Below are 17,191 nucleotides of genomic sequence, written 5' to 3'. Positions count from 1 at the left end.
TCACTGGGTTGCCAGGCAAGTGAGCACTGAGCCACAGGGCTGGTTGGTGGCTTGGAGTGCACCTGCATAGGCTAGACAAATGGGGAGTGGGGGATGCACAGGCTGGCCTGCCGGGGGGGGGGCATTGTCCCCCCAGATTGTGTTTTCATCTGGTAGCTGGCCACCCTGTCCCACGGATCTGTTAATGCCTGATAGATTGTGCAATATGCGCATGACTGTTTTAATGGATTTTACTAACTGATGTTTTAATTTATGCTATCATGTTTTTATTGTATTTATTGAATTTTGTGATCCGCTCTGAGCCTACTTGCAGGGAGAGTGGAATATAAATTTAATAAAATAAAATAAATGGGGTGCAGAAAGTCTTCAGGCCGACACTGTCAGTGGGGCAAACATAGACAGGAGAGTGTTATGAAAATTTCTGGCTTACTGGTGTCTATTCTCAAAAAGAAGCCAACCCTTCAAAGAAGAATTTTTACCATTTTGGTATTAGGCGTCGAAAACTATTTATGCCCACTTTATCTCAGCAATGAAAAGACATACATTTGTGAGGAAATCCATCGGTGTGTACTTTTTTGCTAGTGCTTTACAGAAATTCACAGGAGGTGCTTTTCCTATTTTTAGTTAATTATTCACTCGAGGCTCCGACCAATGAGTGTAATGGCAATTTTCTAGAGGTGACATTTCTAATTCGGTTAAATGAGATAGGCCATGAAGCAAACCAAGATTCGAACTCCATGGTACATGAAGTGTAATCTCCACCGTGACTTTGGGCTTCTACTGGAGGGCTTCCCCCCCCCTTCCTCCTCCTCATTTCTGTTAATGTTCCTCAAGTGACAGCAAAGTTCAGTTCTGAAGAACTGATCTCAGGCAGTCCTGCGCGGTTCATTAGCATGTAAATCTGAATGAATTCATTAGCACCTCAACTGATGCTCTTGGAAAGTGGGGGAAGAGTTAAGTCGGCCTGAGTAAATCAGGCTGTGCTAATGAGCCCGTTAACAAAGCTTGGGTAAGCTTTTTTCCCCCTCAGCCCAATGTTGACAAAAGATGATGTTAAACTTTGAGCACCCTGCTCGTGAGAAGGAACTGCTATTTATTTCCTTCAGATGCTGGAGAAGAAAGCAGAGAACCAAAGCTAAGTGGGAAGAGCTGAAGGACGCCACAATATTTCCTCATCAGTGCTGAAAAGGCTGCATGGCTTCCAAACACGCGGCCTGCATGACAAGCGGGTCTCTCTACAAATACGCTCTCCACAGCAAAAAGGATCCAGGGAAGCGAAATCATAAAAGCACAAAGTGGAGAGCCAAGACGCCTCGCTACACGGAGCCTTTCATGTGGTGTGTCAATATTCTCTCTTATTTTCACGTTGGTGTCATTCCTTCTTCTGGTGTCACAAAGATAGCGTACACTATTCCCGCTTTGTTCTCAAAGCACAAAGTCAACTGCCTCCGTTAGGGTTGCCAACTGTCAGGCATTTTACGTCAGCACAAAGGTTAACTCACCATTTGATGTTTTTGCCTGTGGTTTGATGTTATGGAATAAAATCAGGTATTTAACAGTGCGGTACTGAACGAAAGTGAGTTCAATGGACTTAGAGGGGTTTAACTCTGCTCAGGACGGCATTGTGAGTACGGGGCTATATTTTTCCTGCCTCTCCTGTTATTTAGCTCAGGTGGCCAATGAGGTGGGGCCTGGAGATTTTCAGGAATTACAATTGATCTCCAGACTACAAAGATCAGTTCCTCTGGAGAAAATGGCTGCTTTGGTGGGTGGAGTCTCTGGCATTATACCCCGCTGAGGTCCCTCCCATTTCCAAACCCCACCCTCCCCAGGCTCCACCCTCAAATCTCCAGGAATTCCCCAACCCAGAGTCAGCAACCCTCCCACTCTCACTTTTTGAGTCACCAAAATATTAACCCTCAGACCCTTCACCACTCCAAAAGGGGTTTGCCAGCCTCCAGGTGAGGACTGGAGATTTCCCAGAATTCAAACTGATCAGGAGTTTACAGAGATCAGCTCCCCTGGAGGAAGTGACAGCTTTGGAGGGTGGACTTCATTGCATTACATTCCTGTTGAGCTCCCTCCCCAAACTCTACCCTCTCCAGGAATTTCCCAAGTTGGACTTGGCAACCCTACCTCAAACTCACCAGGCTTTATAATAATAGTATTTGTTTTATATACCACCCTTCAGGATGTTTTAACACCCACTCAGAGCAGTTTACAAAGTATGCTATTATTATCCTCACAACAAAACACCCTGTGAGGTGGGTGGGGCTGAGAGAGCTCCGAGAGAGCTGAGACTGACCCAAGGTCACCCAGCTGGCTTGAAGTGGAGGAGTGGGGAATCGAACCCAGTTCTCCAGATTAGAGTCCTGCGCTCTTAACCACTAAACCAAACTGGCTCTCTTTGCCCTTGACTCCACCCATTGCCCCATCCCTACCACTGCCACCTGACTAACACTGCAATCCTAAGCAAAGTTACTCCAGTCTAAGCTCATTGATTTCAATGGGGTTAGACTGGAGTAACACTGTTTAGGATTGCTCTGTAAGTATCTTTAAGTATGTCAGCCTTAAATTATGTGGCCTTATTTCACAAACTTTGCCCACAGAATATACCACTGTGTCGCAATTCTGGGCAAAGGGGAGCAGTTCCTCAGTGGGCAAAAAAAGACTATCTAGTGCTCCTGTTGCTTAAGCTAATGAACAGCATTAAAAGAATTTATTAATCAAATGCCTAAGACTCTCCCTTTCTGGAACAAAATTTCCCTCTAGACTTGCACTAAAATAATTGAAATTGCATGATATACTTTAAAAAAAAATGGTTGCAAAAATCCTCAGTGCTGACCCTTGACACGGGTCAGTAGATAAGCAAAGCAGCTCAAAACTCCCTTGTGCAAAACTCAAAAAAACTGGGATTAGGAACAAAGTATTTAGAATAGATTTTGTACCAATCAGGAGATATGGGAACTACTGGAGAATAGAAGAGGCAGCTGGAAGTCAGAACAAATCCTAACCAAACTCTGCCCTCCCCAGGAACCGTTCCCCAAGTCTCCCAGCATTCGCTGCGGCAGTGTTGCAAATCCCAGCAGACAAAACAAGAAGTCACAACTTTTCTCTCTGCACGAGACGTCTCACACAGGGACGCTCAAGTGTAGGGAGATGCAATGTTAGCCAGGAAGTGTAGTTTCAAAAGACAGAGCCGGCAGAGATCACTCCCCAGAGGGTTTGTTAATTTCTTCTTCACCTCCCCAAAGGCTCTGTCAATTTCATCTCCCCTTCTGGGAGGTGAAGATGAAATTGGCAAACCCTCTGGGGAGCGATCTCCAGCTCTGTCTTTTTAAACTATGCTTCCTGGCTAATATTCCATCTCCTTACACTTGAGCACCCCGTGTAAAATGTCTTGTGTAGAGAGACTCTGTCTAACTCTGTATTACGGGCAGCAGGACTGGCCTGGAAGTATTATACTGGCTAGGAAATGTTTCATGCTTTGCTTTGGCCTAATGCTATTAAGAAAATTTGGTGATGTTCTAGCAGGCATCATAGTTCCTTCCAAAGGCCTGCCCCTCCAGTCATTCCAACAAAAAATATTGGCACATCCTTCCTTCCACAATAGGTTCAGCCCCTTAATGAGAATGCCCCATTTATAGGAATTCCTGATTTCCACTGGGCAATGCCGGTTTGCCTGGAACTTAAGGCCAAATGACTAGACCACTCATTCTCAAAATACGGAGAATTGGACATAATTTTGAAATTCCTTGTACCTGCTGTTTTCCACTGAATCCCTGTTTTGATTTTGCTTCTCTGTCCCTTGTGCAAATGAAACCTACAATTACTTTTGCACATTTCCTGTTTGCTCAGAATTGCAGGTTACCCATAAAAAGTACCCATTTGTCAATTTTATTTGCGAACTAATAAATAAGCATTATGTATTAGGTATGCCTCTGAAAATTAGTGGGAGAGAACTATTTGGAAATCTCACTTCACCTCTCCAAAAAATATTCCCTTCCAAGTGTCTGTAATCTGGCAGGGGGTCTAAGAAGGTTAATTTCTTCTCCTAGTCCCCTTTCCCCTTTTAATTGACTCTACTTGTTTCCACCATTTTGGCTATGCTGATGAGGTTGCCCACTTTGGTGGAAAACCTCCCTCCATTGATCATCATTCCCCAACACTTGATAGGGGGAATGGGAAGGGTGAATGGCATCCTGAAATGCTGCAGCATCACTTCCAGCTGCTTAATTGGAACTGACATCACCATGACACAGGATGCTGAAGGATTCACCCCAAACTCTGTGGTATTTAGCAGAGAGTTCCGGACAAATCCCAGAGAGTCCCACAATGAGATGATGTCACTTCTGGTTAATTGGATCTGACATCAGCATGACATGGGATGCTGTAGGATTCACCCCAAACTCTGTGGTATTTAGTAGAGAGTTCTGGACGAATCCCAGAGAGTCCCAAAATGAGATGATGTTACTTTTGGTTAATTGGATCTGACATCAGCATGACATGGGATGCTGTAGGATTCACCCCAAACTCTGTGGTATTTAGCAGAGAGTTCCGGACAAATCCCAGAGAGTCCCACAATGAGATGATGTCACTTCTGGTTAATTGGATCTGACATCAGCATGACATGGGATGCTGTAGGATTCACCCCAAACTCTGTGGTATTTAGCAGAGAGTTCTGGACGAATCCCAGAGAGTCCCACAATGAGATGATGTCACTTCTGGTTAATTGGATCTGACATCAGCATGACATGGGATGCTGTAGGATTCACCCCTAACTCTGTGGTATTTAGCAGAGAGTTCTGGACGAATCCCAGAGAGTCCCAAAATGAGATGATGTTACTTCTGATTACGCAGTTGGAAGTGATGTTGCAGTATCAAAGGATACTGTTTGTGTACTTCTTGACCCTCTCGCCCAGTCTGTCCAGGGTTGCCAGTTTCTGGCACACCTGGAACTTACTCAGGGCCAAGCTACAAGTGACGAATGACACTTGAACAGCAAGTGTATTTCTCCCTGTTCACTTGCCCTCCACTCAATCCACTTGCCGTTCAAGTGTCATTCGTCATGTGTAGCTTGGCCCTCAGTCCCCCTTGAGCTGTTTTAAGAGCTTTGCTTTCTTTTTTATTAATTTACACAGGCATCTTTTCTGCATACCCCAGGAGTCCCAAGATGAGAAGGAGGCCCAACCTTGTCTGTGGGTGGAACAATGTGTGGTTCTTTTCAATTCCTATGGGGCCAGCTTACTTTGCAATTACATGGAATAATTATTACATGGAAACACTACATTGATTGCATACAAAATCTGTCTCCCGTGGCAATGTGATGCAATTGCTAGAGAACTAACAGCCAAAAGTGAAATCACGGACGGAAATATTATCAGACGTATGCACAAAACAAGGCGGAGAACATTTGTTCCTTCCCTTTGTAAGTTTTGCTTTTCTCAGCCCTGCATGACAAATTGCACCTAGCCAAACGGATTCTTCTCTACGACTGTCAAAGAGCCGGTGTCTTGTCCTCCTTTGCATCCAGCGACCCTGTTTAGAAGTAGAAAGTTAATAAGTGATGAGAATACCAGGCATTGCAAAGGGAGTTGATGCTGCATTCATTAATTAATGAGAGAACAACTGCATGGTTATTAATGCTTGGCATCGGGCATGACGCTTTGGAGAGAACACGAAGCTATTATTAAGACGGGATTAATCGACTTACAGACTGCAGGCGCGAGGTGAACATTTTTGGTGTCAGCCTCTGGGCCTGTTGCGTTTATTTCTTCTTAGTGAATAATTGACAGGTGCAAAGTGGACACATTGAGGGGAACTGGGATCTCTCCCCCTCCCTGTCCAATTCTCTAGAGACAAAGGAGCAGAAGAAGATATATGGTGGGCAAGCAGTAGGGATCTGATATCCTACTGCAATGGTAGGTAATCAGCTCCTGTTACTGTCTATTTCCTAGGACCAGGTTATAATTCTTGAGCTGGTGAGAGAGTAGAGGCCTAGTTGTGAGCAAGGCACGATGCAGGAGGTGGGCAGGGATGGGAAATTGCACTTCAAAGGGAGGGAAGGGTGGAAAGTGTGGAGGAAAGTGCTCTTGGGACAAGGATGCCAAGAAGGGGCATAACAACAACAATAACATATTATTATTATTATTTTTTACTGCCCTTCAGGACAACTTAGTGCCCACTCAGAGTGGTTTACAATGTGTGTTATTAATATCCTCAAGAAAATCACCCTGTGAGGTGAGTGGGGCTGAGAGAGGTCTGAGAGAGCTGTGACTGACCCAAGGTCCCCCAGCTGGCTTCAAGTGGAGGAGTGGGGAATCAAACCTGGCTCTCCAGATTAGAGTCCTGCCACTCTTAACCACTACATCAAACTGCACATGCAAATAAACCTCTTTTCTGTTTGAAAGAACTGGGTAAGTCTGTCAACAAACTGTTATGGTTTTATGGTTTTTTTAATTGTATATACTGTGAAAATGATTTTAAACTTAGTTGTAATCTGCCCTGAGCCAGCCGATGTGGGGACGGTGGAATATAAATTGAATATAAATAAATAAATAAACATCCATGTGTTGACTGGAGATCTCCTGAAATTACAACTGATCTCCAGGCAACAGAGATCAGTTCCTCTGGAGAAAATGGCTACTTTGGAAGGTGGATTCTTTGGCATCATACCCTGGCGTGGTCCCTCCCCTCCTAAATCCTACCCTCTCCAGGCTTCAGCTTTAAAATCTTGAGAAATTTCACAGCTTGGAGCCGGAAGCCCTACAAGTTAGATCCCTCCTTCTGTCGAAAAGGATTTGCATACAAAGCTACAGAGTGTGTGCAAGATTAAAGCAAGCCGAGTACTTTTTCTGCAAATATGTCTGAGATGTGAACCAACCTTGGGGAATTTTGGAAACAACATGAATTGAGAGCGAGAGAGAGAGGTACAAAGTACAACAAAGAACCGTCTCTCTCAAATGAACCCATTGACCAGCCTTCTAGAAGTTCCAGCATCTGTAAGAGTACAAACAAAGTTTGCCCGTTCTTTAGCATTTTGAGAAGCCTCTCAAATGCTATGGAACACTCTCCCAGAGGACACAAGAAGCTCAATATCTGCAGTTTTAGAGAGGATTCATTTTAGAAAGGCCTTTGGCTCATCTAGATTAGGTTAGCACTCTGGCTTTGACGAGCAACTTCTTGGGCTGTATTTTAAATGTGTTATTGCTGGGTATTTTATCCTTTGATGTTTTGGGGTTGTATTGGTTTCATTGCTTGTTATATGCTTTGGGCCCCAAGTTTCTGGGAGAAAGGTGGGCCTACCAATGTTTAAAATAGATAAATAGAACATAGCAGGAATAAAATCACTAATAAGGAACAAGACGGGTTTAATTAGTTTTTAAAAGGTTCCTTGTCTCCTAACTAACTAACTGCTCTCAACTCGGCTCACAGTAAATTAAAAACCAATTAAAATAAATAGGAAGGTGTATTCTAATAACAACAGCAGAAATATCTGGGCCAAACCCCAGCATATTCTTTAAAAAAAATTACTAATAAGTGTCTAAGAAAACAATGTTATTTTCAACCAGGGCCTGAAATCAAGGTTGGTGCAGACCAGGGAAAGGGGAGGTGGTAAATTGAAGACTTTGTCCCACATTCTCAGGTTGCAGGTTCAGTTCTTGGTGTGTATATAAAGTGCTTTCAAGTCACAACGGTCTTAAGGCAACCCCTGCCGAAGCTTTCAAGGCAAGTGAAAAGTAGAAGTGGTTTGTTATTGCCTTCCCATGTAGAATCTTCCTTGGTGGTCTTCCATCCAAGTACTGACCTTGCTTAGCTTCCAAGATCTGATGGGATCAGGCTGTACCATGCTGTCTTCCCTCCTCTCTGTTCTCGGTAACTCCTGCTAAAAGATCAGTTAACAGGCGTTTTGGAAAGAACTTTATCTGCCCAAGTCATTGCTCTTGCCCGTCAAAGCAGAGGAAATAACTAGGAGATACATGACTTACCAAGGCATTTTCATATGAGCTTTACAGGCAAGGGGCAACAATAGCAAAGCTCTTGTCCCTAGTAGATTAAAAAAAAGTGGGTGGGTTATTAAAAATTGGGTAGGTTACTGTTTTTCCATGCAAGGAGAAGCTGTACGAGGTAAAGTCCCTCCTATTGATTTCTGCCAAATAAAGGCCCAATAGGATTGCCAGCTCTAGGATGGGAAATTCCTAGAGATTTAGGGGGTGGAGCTTAGAGTGGGTGGCATTTGGGAGGGGAGGGGCTTCAGCAGAGTTTGATGCCGTAGAGTCAACCCTCCAAAGCAGCTATTTTCTTAAAGACAATTAATCTCTGTCGGTTGAAGATCAGTTGTAACTCCAGGAGATCTCCAGCCACCACCTGGAGGCTGGCAACTCTAAGGCCCAATAACTTAGCTTAGGATATTAAGGAGAGGATCCCCAAAGTGAGGTCTCAAAAGTGTGTGGTAATTTTGTTCAGTGCTGCAAGGAGCTTGGACCAGGAGTCTCTCTCTACACATGGCATCTTACACGGGGATGCTCAAGTGAAAGATTGTACCCTTGTTCTCCCCTTGTGGATACACATGCACTGCTAGGGAGACAGAGTACACCTGAATATAAGACGTCCACAGAAAGTAAGTCATTTGGCCGTCCTCACGTGAGATGTCTTGTGTAGAGAGACTCCAGGTTTTCTCCAAAATTCACCAAGGTTCTTTAAAGAGCAAGAATGCGGCCCCGTCCCAGTCAGCAGCTAAAGCTGCTTAGACTGGGGGCCGGGTTTGCCTCACCGGATGGAAGAAGGCAGATGATTTCCCGGCCATCCGGGAATTGCCTGAGGCGGGGAGCGGAGCTGGAAGCTTACAAGCTGGCTCCGCTCTCCCTCGCCCTCAGTAGTCGCCTCATGTTCGGCCCATCCACCTCTCCCTTTATGCAGTGCAGGATTAGCCAGTCACTGTTTATCAGGGCCAGGTAGGAATTTTTTCTTCTTCCCTAATTGGCACACCAGCAAGTGTATTTCTCCCTGTTCACTTGCCCTCCACTCAATCCACTTGCTGTTCAAGTGTCATTCATCATGTGTAGCTTGGCCCTAAGTCTCTGTCTTTTATTCCGACTGGGGGGGCAATGCTGATTTTTTTCTGAATTGGGTGCTTGACCCTTGTTAATATTCACAAGGCAGGAGAATACATCAAAGAGAGAACAAAGTTTGTAGTTTAAAATGAAGATTTAGTTGAGGATTAATTAAAGCTACTTCGTCAGAATTTAGAACTAGGATTAATCTTCAGATGTTAAAGGAGGTAAGAGGCTATTAAAGCAGCAAAGGGTTAACGTTTTCCCTCTCAGATCCAATACTAGCAAATCCTTTAGTCCTGTCCGTCTTCCTCCACCTAAATACTCAGTTTAACACAATATAATCTTGGTCTTAATGCAAAGCAGGATGGTTATCTCACTGCATAATTACTTGCGCCCCATGTGGTGTGACATTGATGTTTTACGATTATTTGTTCTTTATATTCCAACAAATACAGCCTGTGTTCTGTCCCATTGGCATTAAATAGTTTTTGTATTATGCTGGGTGTGTAGACTTCGGCTGAATTCCCACCCCCCCTTCGGATTTTGAATTTCTCACGCCTGCTCTTTCAATGAGAACATCTCCCTTTCGATTTCACAACCCATAATTCTTTATTGTTGTGCTGGTTTACGTTGGTTTACACCAAATTTCTCCATTAAAATGAAAGCATTTTAAAATGCTACTTTTGTATTAATAAATCAGCATTATAAATTACAGGTGGAGACCCATGAGAACTCAAGGGGAGAGGTACACTCATTCTCCTGCCAGCCCCCTTACTGTTTCATCTAGTTCCATTTCCCTCCCTTACTTCCACCTCTTGTCATGGTCCTAGCAGCCAGTACCAATGACTCAAAATTGGGCACCATTTTGGGTTGCTATGGAAACCCCAAATCCAACCCCATCTCCATTTCCTCCCATTTCTGTACATGCACAAACATTGCTCTTAAAGTTTTGAAGGCGCTTTCTTAACTATTTTTTAAAATAAATTTGATTTTTTTTTGCATAGCTTGTGTCTATAAACCTTGAGAGTCTTTCTACATGAGACATCTGACACATGAAGAATACATGTCGGGAGATGCAATGTTAATTGGGAAGAGTAGTTTGAAAAGGCGGAGCCAGAGGCAGGGCAAAGGCTTTGCTATACACTGGAGCTGTGTGAAGGGGCTGTGAAATGCCAGAAGGGAAACTTCAGCTTGTTAGAACCTCTCCAGGTCCAAGCCCGGCTCTGGAAAGCAGTTCCAGCCCAGTTCCATTCCCCATTGCCCTCTGGTTGCCGTCCCAGGCAATTTTAGACTGGAGAGGTGAAACTGACAGAGACTTTGGGGATGCGAAGATGAAATTAACAAATCTTCTGAGGAGCAATCTCTGCCTGCTCTATCTTTTTAAATTACGCTTCCCAGCTAACACTGTGTCTCCCTCCACTTGGCGAATACACACCAAGGTGTCTCATGTAGAGAGACTCTGACTTGTAGCTATTACTTATACAGAGCAATCCTGAGCAGAGTTACTTCAGTCTAAGTCCATTGATTTCTCTGCTTTGTATTGCATTGATAAGGATACATATAAGGGATGTAGACTCCATATTTGAATACTGTTAAAAACACACACACACCACAGATACTGCAACGATATCTCCAAAACCCACAACAAAAAGCAGAGGTGTGAAATAGTTTGCAAAAAATCTAAACGAAGGTTGAAAGAAATGAAATGGGGACTACTAATCGCTCATTCTTATCAACGACACAGGAGTGGGCCGAGATGTTTTATTTTCTGGTCAGTTGGCAACCCCTACTCATAATTGTCAGTACTGCAGTCACCAAGCAATGTATCAGATGTCGTGGGGTATGGAAGCTGGCATTTAAAATCCATTCTGTGCTTGGAAGCCGCAAGGAAATATAAGCAATTTAAATGAGCTAAATAGGCGAAAGAGGATTGGAAACAGACCCGGCTGAGTGGGACTTGGAGCGGGAGAGCACGTGCCTCACTCTTGCATTCAGTCCTAATTACTTATTATGGATCCCTGACTGCCCACCCCCTGCGGCCTTTGGTTTCTGCAGAGCGATGGCAATGGAGTTGCTCCAGGGGTGAATTTGACTCAAAGAGAAGCAACTCGCGCCTGGACCGGAGAACATTGTATTTCCTAGATCTACTGAAATTAGAACTTCCGCCCTGCACTAAATAATTTTCCTCTGGCTTGCTGTGAAAATTTATAGTGTTCAATAGCCCTCCGCTGCTTCTCATTTTATCCCTGCGGAGTCCTTTGCTTGCAGGCCCGCGTCAGCTGCCGTGGTGGTAAACATATATATGGTACTTATTTAAGACACCTTTAAAGGCTTCTTACTGTGCCCAGAAATTATCCCTGAGCTCCTTTGCATATCCCCCTGGCCGTTTTTGTTTGCTTCTTTTTCTCTCTCTTCTCTTTTGAAGAATCATATTTTAGGGTTGCCAGCCTCCAGGTGGTGGCTGGAAGTCTCCTGGAATTTTAACTCATCTCCAGGTGACAGAGATCACATCTCCCCTGGAGAAAATGGCTGCCTTGGAAGGTGGCAATATACCTGGAGCTGTGGTCCCTCCACTCTCCTGCTCTCCCTATGCTCCACTCCCCCCTCCCCCAAATCTCCAGGAATTTCCCAACCATTACCTGGTAACCCTACTGTCTTATTGTGGATGGACAAGGGATCATCACCATAATCTCCTTTTCTTCAAGACATTTAAGCACAAATGTTGAGACAAATTGATGGGTACAAAGTAGGGTTACCAGGTCTTCCGGCAAGGGGTGGAGGATTTGGAACATACCCTCGGAGGCATCCTTCTGCCTCCCAGAAAGATGTGATGATGTCACTTCCGGGAAGTCACATCATCATGCCAGCCATTGGCGTGGTCCTGTGCTTTGCAAGGGGATAATTTGGGCCCATTTGGGGTCAAAATTACCCCCCCCCAAAAGCACAGGAACATGCCCACTGTCAGAGCGATGGTATCAGGAAGTGATGTCACGCCCCCTGCGAGTGCACCTGGTGCACACTTTCCCCGGTTGCCAGAGGATTTGCCACTCCCTGCCAATCACCAGTGACCGGTGGGCAACCCAGCAAATCCCTGGGAGATTGCTCTCCACTGCCGGACAACTCATAAGCCCAGTTCAAAGAGAGACATTCTGGGTATTTTTTCCTTCTGTATGAACCCAGGTGCTGGTTGTTTTCCTCAAGCCAACATCTTTGATTGATTGAGTAAGTGAGTGAGTGAGTGATTAGATTTTTAGCCCTCCCTCCCTGCAAGCAGGCTCAGGGCGGGTTACAATCATAAATAAATTACAATAAATAAAAGCAATAAAATACATCTCAGTACCAACACGGATTTCAGCATTCCAGATGGTGCACCCTTCCCCTTGTCCAACGTACACAAAGGAAGAAAAGGGTAGAGGTGTGGGTTGGTGTAACTCCTCAAACACGGGGAGGCAAATGGACTATATACTCCCCCCCCCCACTGGCAGGAGACTGGCAGGGAGGCTAATTAGGTGGATCCAGTGCTGGCCTTAACCATATGCCTGGTAGAACATCTCTTGTCTTACAGGCCTGCCAAAAAGATACAAGATCTTGACAGGCCCGAGTGTCTTCTGACGGAGAGTTCCACCAGGTTGGGGCCAGGACAGAAAACACCCTGGCCCTGATCAAGGCCAGCCGAGCCTCCCTGGGGCCAGGGACCACCAGTCGGTGTTTACCTGCGGATCTAAGGGCCAAGCTACACATGACGAATGACACTTGAACAGCAAGTGGATTGAGTGGAGGGCAAGTGAACAGGGAGAAATACACTTGCCGTTCAAGTGTCATTCGTCATGTGTAGCTTGGCCCTAAGAGCCATCAAAGGAACATATGGAGAGAGGCAGTCCCTCAGGTATGCTGGTCCCAGTCCGTTTAGGGCTTTATAGGTCAGAACCAGAACCTTTTAGTGGCTCATCTCCTAGGATGGTGCAAACAGCTGCAGAGACATCCTCTTCCAAGGGCAAAAGCAAGACGTCTTCTAGATGGAGACGTCTTCTAGATGGAGACGTCTTCTAGATGGAGGACATCTTACTTTTGCCCTTGGAAGAGGATGTTCTGCTGGCATTGTTGGGGGGGGGGGGTTGATGGCTTTTATTACTTGGCAGTTGTGAGGATAAGACTATATTTCTCACAACTCCTAACAAGTGTGCCATCCTAAATGTGGATTCGATGTAAGCAGAAATGAATGGCTGTTGCCTAGAAATTGTACACACAATCCTAGCAGCGGACTACAAATTGACCGCTATGTCTAGAACACTTTGAAATTCTTTCTCTTTTCCCTGTAGAGGGAAGGAAACCCATTTTCTCAGGACTGGTTCAGAACTTGTCAATCATCCTACCTATGATGGGCTCTCAAAAGGGGCCGGTTCACCATCACATATTTGGGTTGTGAGTGCTCTCCAGGGTTAGCGTAGTTGCGATCTTCACAAGTATTCTGTTTGAAAATCATCTTTACCTTACTCCTGCCTGGGTTTGCATACGATTGAGCCCTTCACATACTTGCCTGTGTCGATTTGTTCACAGTTTAAAATGAGCAATATTTGGAATCGGTTTCCGTATGTGGACATGGGAAGCATTCAATATGGCCGCTTGTAGGCAACTGCTGTTGTCAAGTCAAAAGAGTTTATTGTCTATAGCCATAGGACGTCACAATTCACCAAACATTGACTAAAATAGCTGTTGGTGCAGTTTCACAGTTTATCGAATTGCTGGTTTTGTGTCTGGCTGAAGGATTATCCTGGACATGTCACGTGTCATTTATAAACAGCTGTACGTGCTGTTGGTGTGCCTTTTTCACTGGCATGTCTATCATGTTGGCACATGCATAGAATTTACTGGATCAAACTACAATTCCCAGGTGGCAGTGCGGGAATGAACACAGAATTATCAACCCTGGAACACTCAATGAGCTTTTTCGTTTCGGAAATCAGGGGGTCAAAATGGCCACAACTGGAAAAGTAGACATGGAACTCCCCTCCACCCATCTCCCACCCCAGCAGAACTGAGACACCCACGAAAAATTCTTCAGTTGTAAGCCTTTCCCCCCTACTAAATAGTTTATTTATTTATTTTTGATTTTTATTCCGCCCTCCCCACATTTCCAGCAGGCTCAGGGCAGATTGCAAAATACATAAAGGTTAAAATATATAAAGCAGTTATTATAATTAACAATTCTAACAACATCCAATGTACACAGTTAAAATACAATTATAAATATCCACACAGCGGCACAGAATTCCGCTGATCAAATTTAAAACAGCTTCAGAGCACCTCTGCATTAAAGAGTTTTTAAAAATGGGGGTATTGGTGGTCGGGAGGACCCACTTCCTCATCAACCGGCCAGGGGGGCTCCACCTAGCACTGCCCATATGCCTGGAAAAACAGCTCCGTCTTGCAGGCCCAGCGAAAGGATAAGAAATCTTGCCGGGCCTTGGTCTCATTAGACAGAGCGTTTCACCAGGCTGGGGCCAGGACCGAAAAGGCCCTGGCCCTGGTTGATGCCAGGTGGGCCTCCCTGGGGCCAGGGACCTTTAGTAGATGTTTCTCACTAGAATGGAGAGTCCTCTGGGGTTCATATGGGGAGAGGTGGTCCCACAGATAGGTAGGTAGGTGGCATAGAGGGAAGAGGGTGTGAGAAAGCAGCACAAGAACAAATCCACGCAGAATGTTTGCAATGCAATTTAGAACAATTTTGCACATTTGATTAAAAAGTGAATATTTTTACGCCCGTTCAAGGGTGAAGTGCACAATTTGTGATCCGATGGCCCTTTGTGCAGGGTGGAGCTAAATCTCACCTGCCACAGCAGGTGTCCACAGTTAAAAGCAACATTTATCATGTATCAGTGAAAGCAACAGGACGATAAATGAGACCGATTTTGCCACGTTGGTAATGATGAATGGGAGAATCGCGCCCCAGCTGTGGATCTTTGAGGAATGCTGTGGAAAACTTCCTGTTATCTCCCGACACTTGATGGTCTCTGCAGTCATAACATTTCAATGGAACAGTAAAGTTAGTGAGGCGTGAAAGCAATCTCCATTCCTAGAGCCAGTCTGAATGTCTTTAATCAAGCTTTGCTATTTTAAAAAATAATGAGCGTAATGCCTTCTCTCATTTAAGGTATCTTCACACAACTGGAGAGGGCCTCAGATCAGTTTCTAAGACTGATTTCATTGCTTGTGTGTTCAGTAACCATGCAGAGAACATCCAGCAATGTGGCAACCAGGAAATAAATCTGGGTTGCTATGCAAAGCTACGGAACAATTGCCCAGATCCGTTTAACGCACAATTGTCATATAACGATTCGAGCTGCATTGGCTAGCTGACGAATGGATTAATCAATTTAAAACAGTTTTATTACTGAACCAAAATGACACCCCTTCTTTAAAATATATATTTTAAATGCAAGGACTTATAAATACTGCCAATGGCATGTACCATCTTTCTAAACAGCCACTTCCTCCTGTGGAATGGAAGAATGTTTCTTCTAATGAGATGCCTACTGATGAAGAGAGAGCTGTGGTTCTCGAAAGCTTATGCTACAATGATGTTGGTTAATCTTAAAGGTGCTACTGGACTCTTTACTATTTTGTTGGACAATAGTAATTCCAAACCAGTTGCAAACTTGCTCTGCTCCAACCAAACTTAACTCCAAATTGTACCTTAACCTCTCTTCGATACTAACTCAGGCTGTGTATAGGACTATGCATGTAGGGGCACAGGAAGAACCTAGACTATTAGGGGTGATTAACTCAGTGCACACCAGTGACGCACAGTTGCACACTCATGTTTGATTTGGGCTTATGGAATGCCACAATTGTGTGCATCGTTGCATTGAGATTCTGTTCTGTGTTGGTGTGGTATCTGTAAAACATGGTATCAAAGCAGTCTTTTATTATTTACGATAACAGCCCACCAGGGCTTTTTTCTGGGAAAAAAGGTGGTGGAACTCAGTGGGTTGTCCTCGGAGAAAATGGTCACATGGCCGGTGGCCCCGCCCCTGATCTCCAGACAGAGGGGAATTTAGATTGTCCTCCATGCGGCTCTAGCGGCATGGAGATCAGGGGGCGGGGCCACCAGCCATGTGACCATTTTCAAGGTTTCTTAAGAATGAACAGAGCATGGTTTCCAGTTCTGAAAAACACCAGGCTAACAAAACACTCTATACTCGACAATAGCCCTGCAGAGAAGATGAGCACATCAAGTACCAATCCATATGCAAAAGAACCTCCTCAGGATACAGTGAAGCCTCCCGCCATTAGCATTCCACACCCTGGGAAACCCTTACAGGATGACTCAGCTCAACCCCACCCCTCCTGAGTAGACACAAATGACCTGCCAACATCTTTTCCACACTGTGACACTGAGAGGTCTCTGTCTTTTGGTGCTACACCTCTGAAGATGCCAGCCACAGCTGCTGGCGAAACGTCAGGAACTACAATGCCAAGACCACGGCAATACAGCCCGGAAAACCCACAACAACCATCGTTCTCTGGCCGTGAAAGCCTTCGACAATACATTATTTATATATTCATTTAAAATGGTATTTTAATGTTTAATTATCTGTTGTTCGCCGCCTTAGAGGTCCTATTTCAGGTGGAATGGTGCCATTTAATGTTTTAAATAAATAAATAAATCATTTTAGAAATTATTTGAGTTAAACTAGATTCTAAGAGAAAACTGGCTCCATGCAAAGTGAACTTCTGAAACAATAAAAGGATGGAAGGGAAGGGGGATTGTTCATCCCTGATGAAGTTACTAGCATGTTACTTTGGCTAAACATTGGGAAGAACTTTGGCTAAATGTTAGGAAGCACTTCCTGACAGTGAGAGCGGTCCCTCAGCGGAACAGGCTTCCTCGGGAGGTGGGGGGCTCTTCTTCTTTGGAGGTTTTTAAGCAGAGGCTAGGTGGTCATCTGACAGCACTGCTGATTCTGTGAACCTAGACTGGTCATGAGGAACAGGGCAGGAAGGGTTACCTCACTGCTTAGTTCCCGTGGTCCCTTCTTACATGCCCAGGGTAAGGCCCATCGCCACCTTGGGGTCAGATGGTGGTTTTCCACAGGCTGGTTTGGCTAGGAATTCTGGAAGTGTTTCGCCATCTT

This window comes from Eublepharis macularius, chromosome 16, assembly GCF_028583425.1.
Source record: "Eublepharis macularius isolate TG4126 chromosome 16, MPM_Emac_v1.0, whole genome shotgun sequence".
NCBI lineage: Eukaryota > Metazoa > Chordata > Lepidosauria > Squamata > Eublepharidae > Eublepharis > Eublepharis macularius.
This window is presented reverse-complemented; position numbering follows the sequence as displayed.